This window comes from Centruroides sculpturatus, unplaced genomic scaffold, assembly GCF_000671375.1.
Source record: "Centruroides sculpturatus isolate CEXI.00-Female unplaced genomic scaffold, Cexi_2.0 scaffold429, whole genome shotgun sequence".
Classification (NCBI taxonomy): Eukaryota; Metazoa; Arthropoda; class Arachnida; order Scorpiones; family Buthidae; genus Centruroides; species Centruroides sculpturatus.
In genome coordinates this window covers 484,240-493,543 of record NW_019384784.1, presented here as the reverse complement: position 1 = coordinate 493,543, position 9,304 = coordinate 484,240, and positions in this window count along the sequence as shown.

Genomic DNA, 9,304 nt, shown 5'->3' with positions numbered 1-9,304 from the left:
TAATCTTCATAGTTTTACATTTCTGACAAATAATTTTTATAGTATTCGCGAGACTGTCGGACGGGCACTCGTTAAGTTTTGCGTCGGGGTTTATTTGCGAAAGGTGAAAGTTTAACTGTCCCATCGGATATTTGTTAACGTTTTAATACCAAATTTCGAATTTCATCCGGGCCTTGCATTTAAATAATTTTTTGTGGACTTGTTTATTATTGTTCTCTGAATTTTTGTAAGAGCTTTTTTGAACTTTTATTTAAAAAGAAACTGATGATATTATGATGCCTAAAAGAGGAGTGTCAAGAACTGTGCTCACCGTAGAAACCGAGTAAGAGATAATAGCCAAGGTAGAAAGTGGGCACAAGATGTCTGATGTTGCTAGACAGTATGGCTCGAACAGGTCTACAGTAGGCACAATCTTAGCTATGGAAGATATATCAAGAAGTCTCAAGCTGTTAATGGAGTAATAAAAATCACATCTGAGAAATAAAGAGCATTTTCGATCTCATAATGTAACCTGAAACTGATCTAACGACAAAAGAAGTCCAGGGATGTCAGAACAACGATCGTCCAAGTGACATCCGAACCAGAATAATAAGGCTAATGGGGTTGGTGATCTCTACAATTACAATACTATTAATTACTTCCCAAAACTTCTGAAGAACAGAGAAAAGCAATCGACATTGGACAGATTCTTTAACACCCACAAACGGAAAAAACATGACTAATAAAAATGCAAGACTGCATATATATATTTACTATTACATATAAATAAACGTAGTAAAAAGAGCATATATTTTTTTTGGAGTCTCCGGAACGAATTAATCAAATTCCCATAAAAACCTATGGTAAATCGATAATCGGTTAACGAACAATTCGGATAACGAACAAAGTCTTGGAACGGATTATGTTCGTTAACCGATCACACACAGTATTCTATCTTGAAATAAGTTACAATATTGAGTGATTAATTTGCTACTGCTACTTCATTTGGGCAACGAAATATAGGCCTACTATTTTTGGATGCGAAAATTCTATTAGTGAATTTTAGAAATAGGCCTTTTTTGTCAGTCTAAATAGGTCTATTCTTTCAAATTTGAGAATGTGTATTTTGAAGAATTGACTGTTCTGTTTTGTTTAATTTAAATAATGTTTTCTAAATCATTACTTCCCTTTATAATATTTTTGTCGCAAATAAATTGTAGTGAGATCACGGGTTGATTGTTTTTTCTAGTGTCTAAAATTCAAATTTTACAAAATTTTAATTAAAAGGCATTGTTGTTAGGTTAGTTTGTATGTTGTGTGTGTAGGCCTACATGTGTTTGGGAAGGCAAGATATTATTCACCCTTTTTGAAGTTTAGTAACTCATGTGCCTTTGTCAAAAATTTCTAAAATTTTAGAGGGAAGTTAGTGAATTAGGGAAATTTATGCTATTAAATTTTGGTGGTTAAACGTGAAAGGGTGGAGATATAGAGAGTCACATGTCATATCCGGAGTGGGATCGAACTTAATGCAAATTTTGCTCGTTATTAGCATTTACACTTTTTTTTTTTATTTATGAAACACTCATCTTAATCTCAAAATTACGTTTTTTGTCAGTTTATAATAATTAATAGTATAAAAAGTTTTTATATAAAATATTAGTCTATAACAGATAGCGCCATAAACAATTTGAAATTATTTTTCCGGGAAAGTTATGCATCTCTTTACTGGAATTTTGAATAATTGCAAACATATTAAAAACTACAACTTATAGAAGAATCATTGTTACTTTTTATCATAACGTTATTCATTTTGGTGTTTTATTTATTATAGGTTTAAAATAAATGTGTTTTGCAACTGTTTATATCTGCAAAATAACATTATATTAATAATTATTTTTATTTAAAAAATGCATTTACTACTATAACTTATTTAAAAATAAAATAATAATATAAATTATAAATAAAAAAATTTTTTTAAATCAAACATAAGTAATTTTATTTTACTAGATTAGCCAATTTCAAATAAAATTTTTAAAGTTATTTTCTTTTTCGATTAAAATTTCTCTCTCTACATTTGTAATTCAGTAGGTAAAATGTTATCAAGTACAGTACTTCTTTCGTCACAAAATGGATTTCTGTTGATTTGACTTGATAACCGTTAAAAATTTCGGATGACGTTATGGAAGGAATGGTTACAGGCAAAAAGAAACGAGGGAGAAATGAAAATTAAAATGGTAGATGATTTAAAAGAGGATAGTTATAAGGAGCTAAAGAAGAGCGCAGGATAAATTATCAATAGCATTGAGAAAGAGGTGGTGCTCACGGGTCCTGTATAACTAGCATAAAACTAATTAGCTAATTATTGTAATTTACAGAAAACAATTTCGCAAAAAGTATCTTAAATTTCTAAAACACGGAATGTTCATTAAACCTATCCTTCCAATCCTCAACTCTTTTTTCCCTCAAAATATTCGTCAAACCTTTCGCAGTCAATTTTGTCAAATGTCTTCACAAGATCTAAAAAACACAGCAACATTATCTTTACTTTTCCAATGTGTCGTTTTCGTATGGTTCTCAGCACTCCTATTCTCTAGTGCCTCTTTGCTTTCTGAACCCAAACTATCCTTTCCTTATTGAACGCGTTCAGTTTTCTATAGAGGCATTTCTCTAATATTCTTAAAAGGATTTTAATTATAATCTTCATAGTAGGATGAAATCCTACAATAAAGATTATAATGGAGATTTCTGCACTTTTTATCTATTTATTTTCATATTCTATATAGATTAAACAGCTAATCAGTATAAATTTTATTATTAAATAATTTTGATACAGAAACGAATGTAATAATTCAAATATATGTACTGTATATATAACCAGTTTTTCTTAAAATATATATAAATATTCTGAGAATAATTGATTTTTTCATTGAATTATTAGCATTATATAATTTCAATGATATTGCTCGATCATTATGTTTTGTAGATTCTGAGTTAAATTCTGAAGTTATGCAAAATTTAATTTAGCAAATCACTTATACTATAAATTTATCTTATTACTTTAAAATGAAGTAAATAAGTCAAACTGTTTTTATTTTAATAATTGTGTGATTCGAAGGAAATAATTTAATAATTCAATAATTTTATTATATGCTAATACGATGACGAGAGGATCGAATCAAAGGTCGAGTAGAGAACAAAATAACCAATTGGGAAAAACCCACACACATCCTATTTCTCCCGATTTCTTAATAGATAAGACCGATCGAATATCTCTCCAATTTAACAATTATTACTAAAGTTGTATCCCAAACGCTGACCTTAGTCACTACCGGCAACATAAACAACACCCGGACGCAAATCAAATTTACTTGTTAGACAGGATTGCATCAGAACTTTCCCCGATAGTTTCCCCTTCGGGACGTGTATAAAAAGAGGTCGCACCCGCATTTCGGAGCGATCGTCATAAGGAAGCCTCCAGGCCGGTAACTCTATTCGGAACTCTCTCCTCTACCATATCGCAGGACCGCTGGGAGCGATCGCCATAAGGAAACATCCGGTCACGGACCACCGCGGACTAACAATAGACTAGCATAGAAGAGCTCCAGCCGCACATAACTACTGTACATAGCCGGATTCGCCTCCATCTAGACGCCTCCATCCATCCTTAGAAGAATCTAACTATCTTGGAAGGGTCAACTCTGAGGTATTTATTAGAGATATGTGAACTCTCTTTTTGCCTAGATTTAACAGATCCGCGTATCGGGTTGCCTACGAAATGTCTGTCGCGCAGGTTATATTTTTGTAGCTTATAGCGCATATAATCCCATATTTAGCCATAACTGTGCAATTTTATGTATCTTAGTTTTAAGTTTGATATTAAATTTGTTGTTTTGTTGAAACCTGTCTATTATTCGGAAAACCTATCGACTTACTCACCTCCCTCCCACTCTATCTAAAAGCCCTCCTAACTTGACAAATAGAACGAGTTGCCGGTAAACGGAATAAAAAGAGTTCGCAAGTCTGTGCCCCCTCGGTTCTCACAATTTTATCAATAGTGCATTAATTAAAGCACTATTGAAGCAAACATAAAGACATTATTTTTATCATATCACAAGTGATTACAAAATAGAAAATTTTTAAACTTCAATAATTTCATGCATATTTGATTCAGTGAAATAAATAAATAAAAGAAAAAACGAATTTGCACATTGAAAAGTTATGATTAGTTTTAGAATTTGCTAACAATCTTTAAGTAAATATTTGTGTAAATCTGTTAGATTTTTATATGAATTAAATATTATTTGTTTACGAATTTACACAATTTAAGTACACATTTTCTATTTTATTACACTCAAACCTTGAAGTAAAAAAATTAATTAAATATAATTTTAATTAAAGTAAATATTAAAAAATAAATAAAGTACAAATAAATATTATTTTAATAAAATTACAAAGAAGGTAAACATATTGATTAATATTAATATTATTCTGAATTATAAAAGAAAAATAAATAAAGAGAAATTTAAACTTTCTTTTTCACTTCTATGCATAATTTTATATTAAAAATTTAAAATTATATTAGAAATTTATATGCTTACATTTAATACATTCAAATAGTCGGCAGTAATCACCTCGCGTCAACCTCCCATTATAGTGTCATACCGAAGATTATAGCGTCAACCTCCCATTGTGGAGATCAGAAATCGAATACAAGCGACCAAAAATCTCAGGAATTTTCGGTGGTGTTATGTTTGGGATACCGGCGCTGAGGTGCTTGGCGCCTTATGCAAGAATTTATATGGCGTCCTAGAATTACGATATTACAATATTCAGCTTTAATTGGTTATTTGTAACTATAATTAAAGATAGGTATCACTTAAATAAACAAAACGTAAACAAAAAAAAAACAGCTTGGTGAAAATTAAATTCTTTCTCTGCGTCCGAGATATCTTGTCATTACGCCCTTGAGGTCAATTTCCATTTTTCTCTTGGCATATCGCTCAAGTGTTGCATTGCCAGCCTTCATTTTCGAGCTAACTTTCAACATTTATTAACCATATGTATACGAGAAAATTCAAATAATATATAGTTTTAATAAATAAAAGTTTAAGTATATATAATTAACAAAATTTAATGTAAAGGTAAACCTGTTTAAATATTGAACATTACAAAAGTTAAAATTTTAAACAAAACAGTTTTTTATTACTTACTGGACTGTTTTAACACAGGGAAAGTATGGCGTTCTGGCTAAAAATGACCAACCCCAGATTTTTACATTTTTCAACTTAGGACACCTTGAAACGACAAATGCAAAAAAAAATGTAATTTCTGTATGTATTGACGTTAGTGTGTGTGGGGCACGATTTTGTTTACCCTGTTTGAAGCTTAAATAACTCCTGTGCTTTTTGTCGAAAAATTCTGAAATTTTGAAAGAAGATTTGTTCATTAGGGAGATTGATGCTTTTAAATTTTGGTGGTTAAAGCTCGAAAGGGTGGGAGACAACGAGAGCCATGTTTATCTCCAGTAGAGTCAAACTTAATTACGATTTTACTCGTTATTAGCATTTAAAACATTTTATAAAATTCGTCCCTACCCTCAAAATTAAGCTTTTTGCCATTTTATAATAGTTAAAAATATATAAATATTTTAAAATAAAATATGATAACAGATGGCGCTAGCAAAATTTTAAATGTGGCTTGGAAAGTTGAGCAACTTGTTGCTGGTTTATTTTTATTTTATCTTCTTTATTAGATAGAAACTATGTTTTCACTNGGAGTTTTTTACCGTTTTTTACGGATACCGTCGCAATTTTTTCGCAGTTTTAAAGAAATCGTAATTATAGGAACCCGTTTTATAGGGGTCTACTGTATAAGATCTGTAATTATAGTCACCTCTTATACATGGTAGTAAGTGCAATGTGTAATAAACAGCGCACTTACTATTAGAGAGCAACTATAATTTCTATTCTTTGAGAATTGGGAGCGATTATTAATGGAATAAATCAGATAACTTTTTCACTTTATTATTATTCGAGCAATACTTAACATACGCAACACATGCTACACACGACACACCTTATTTCAACGAAAAGTACGAGTCGCTGAATAGAATATGCAAATTTTTAGTTTACAATAAGCCTTATCTTCCTTTAATAGACTGTGCTCTTACTTTTGGAACTGTCTATAACTTGCTTCACGTTTCAGCTGCGTTGTTTATTACAATAAATATGATGTATTTAAAATTCGAAAATAACAACGGATGTACTGTACAATACTTCATGAATTAAATTTTGAACACTGATAAAGTTTACATACTTCAAATGAAGGATCTTTTTGAAGAAATAAATAGGATGTTGATACTGAAAATTTATTTGATGTTTGTTTGTTTTTTAAACTCTTTTCGTCTTGTGACTCTAAAAGGGCTTTTCCAATACAGTTGTGGGCTCGGTCAGGCTTACAAAATGCGGTTGGATGATAAGGGATGGCCTAACATATCCTGGACCGACATTCCCATGATAAATTCCAGGAGTCGTTTGCCTGGAGAAATCCCAGGTGGCCAGAGCTGTAGGCTGATGTAACCGCTCTGACTGTCCGACCATTGGAAATTTTATCGTGTCTTCCATCACTAAATATTCCGTATTAAAATTTAATATTTACTAAAATTCATCTATTTATTTATTTAAATATTACGATATAGGACAGCTAAAGAAAGAAATTAAAAAGCATAAAATATACATGAATCTTATTTAATGTTTTTGGATTTACATGCAGTTTTTATGTAATAGATGTTACATACGATACTTGTTAGTAATAGATAATATCAATAATTATCTTACATTTAGTTTTGTTTAGAAGTTTGTTGAAGTAACATATTTTTTTAAATTGAAATTTAAAACTGTCATATTTCATCATTGACTTGCTATTTAGTGCTAGCAGCTGATAAATAAGTTTCAGCATTAAAAATTTTAATCTAACTTTGAAATAGTAAAATTACACAGTAAAAATTTATTCATGTTATATATTTATATTTTAAAAAAAGATTTAATTTATAGCTAAGAATGTTAATAATTACTTTGAAAAATTCAATATTTTAATTTAAAAAAAGGCCTTGAAATTAATATCGAAATAATTATTTCGAAGACTTTCTCGAATAAACGTTAATATTTTTTAACTACCCGCAAGTTGGAATAGAAAAACCTAATTTCTTTCTCTAATCTAGTTAAGATTCATGTATATAATTTTAAATGAATCTTGCTTTTTAATTCCTTTTAAATCTATTTTCTATCGTAACATTCATATTTTATTTGGCATTTATGTTTATTAACGAAACTATTAATTTTATTATTAAATGAATATAGCAGAAATGCCACTTTGATTAAGACCGAACCAGTTATTGAGTGGAAAAACCATTGAACACTGGTAGTTAGTTGAGCCCGTTGATCAGTTAGCGCTGACTAGGCTGACTAGACGAGTTTTCCAGGTTTCTTCACATGTCTAATAAACTAAATAGGGTAGGTAGGGTAGGTTAGGTTTTCGATAGAAAATCCTCCTGGGAAGCATTCCCCTTGGCAGATCTTCCATGCCTTGTCCAGTTAATCCAATTCATTTTATTTTGGTTAAAATTTAGTTCTCTATCTCTATAATATGTTATTTTAATTCTTAAAAAAGATTCGTATAAAACTATAAAATACAATTTCTCAATAAATTAAAATCATCTTACTTTTAATATGGTTTAAAGAATAAATAAATGTAATAGAAAGAAAAATATTTTTAAATATCAGTAAAAATATTTATATCAAGATGCAAATATGACTGCTGTATTTAAAAATCAATATTCTTAATTTAAAATATTAATGTAGTTGTAATTATAATTTTAACAAATGAAAGTACGCGTAATCTTAAATAACATAAAAAAATTGTTTGAAGGAATAAGTTAATACAACACTTTGACGATTTGACAAGGGAGTTGTCATCTGGAAGCTCTTTCTACCAGAAACTGTCCCCTCCAGGTGTCAGAGACTTAAAAAAAATTGAAAAACTTCACATGAACCTATGGCCAGGGTCATCGAAAGGGGAGAGCTAGGGATTTTTCTTCGGATCCTGAGAAAACTTAGAGGCCCGTAGTAGGTTTTACTCCTAAAAACGAATACTATTTTTACTAAGAAGAATTAAGTTAAAATCTTTAGTACCGGTTTTTATTAATAAAGAAATGTCCTACGTGTTTTATTTGTTTAAAGTTATTTTTGTTTGTCAAATATTTAAGTCAGTTACAAATCTCGTTTAAAAACAGCAATTCTTTTGTTAATGGCTTCCTTCTTACATCACTGATAGAAAAATCCATTCAGGTCTATACGGAACATCCTCAGTTGCTTTTCTATGTTATTAACTGTTATTAATTTTCTTTTGTTATACAACAACCTTGTAAATATTTTAAAAAAAGGTCTACAATGAAACTATAGCAATTAGAGTAATGCATCGAATAAAATTTCATCTAGTTTTCATCAGATGAAAGACCATTTATTCAAATTTGCAAACAGCATTATCATAGATAGTGTCTTACTTCTTCAAGCAAAACACAGTAGAAATATAATAGTGTATGCTCCTTAGAAGTTACGCTTTGCGCTTTATAACAAATATTTTTCGTAACCATATTCATTGGTCACGCAATCAAAATTGGAAATATATAATTAATTTCATCTAATTATATCATTCAGTATAAATGGATTTAAACGTAATATTTATATTCATATGTATGTTATGAATTTCTAAAAAATTGCTGAATCTGAAAAATAATATAAAAATCAAAATACAACTACTCAGACGAAGAAAATTGATTTTTTTTTAGAACGATGTAGAAAAATTTTTGTATTGTTCTAATAAACGTTTACTTTAGATTCGTAACTGGAATTATTGAAACTTTATATTGCAAAAAGACAAATTCCATAAGGAACTTTAAAATTCAAGTTTAAATACTAATGTTAAATTTAGAAAATACAGTGGGTGATCGGTTAACGAACACTTCGGGTAGCGAATAAATCGGATAACGAACACTTTCGCGAAAGATTTTTATGATCGGACAACGAACACATATTCGGATAACGAACACTTTACTGAACAAACATAAAAAGTAGCGACGGAAAATAACGAATACCTATTGATTTTCCCTTGTCTTCAGGTAACAATTCGAAACCTTTCGGAGCGCAGGAGACGTCAACATCGACGCTCAACCCGATATCGATCGATAGTATCCCTACGAATTTTGAAACTCTCCCTTGTAATTCCAGCTTTTTATTTACATTTCTGACAAATAATTTTTATAGTATTC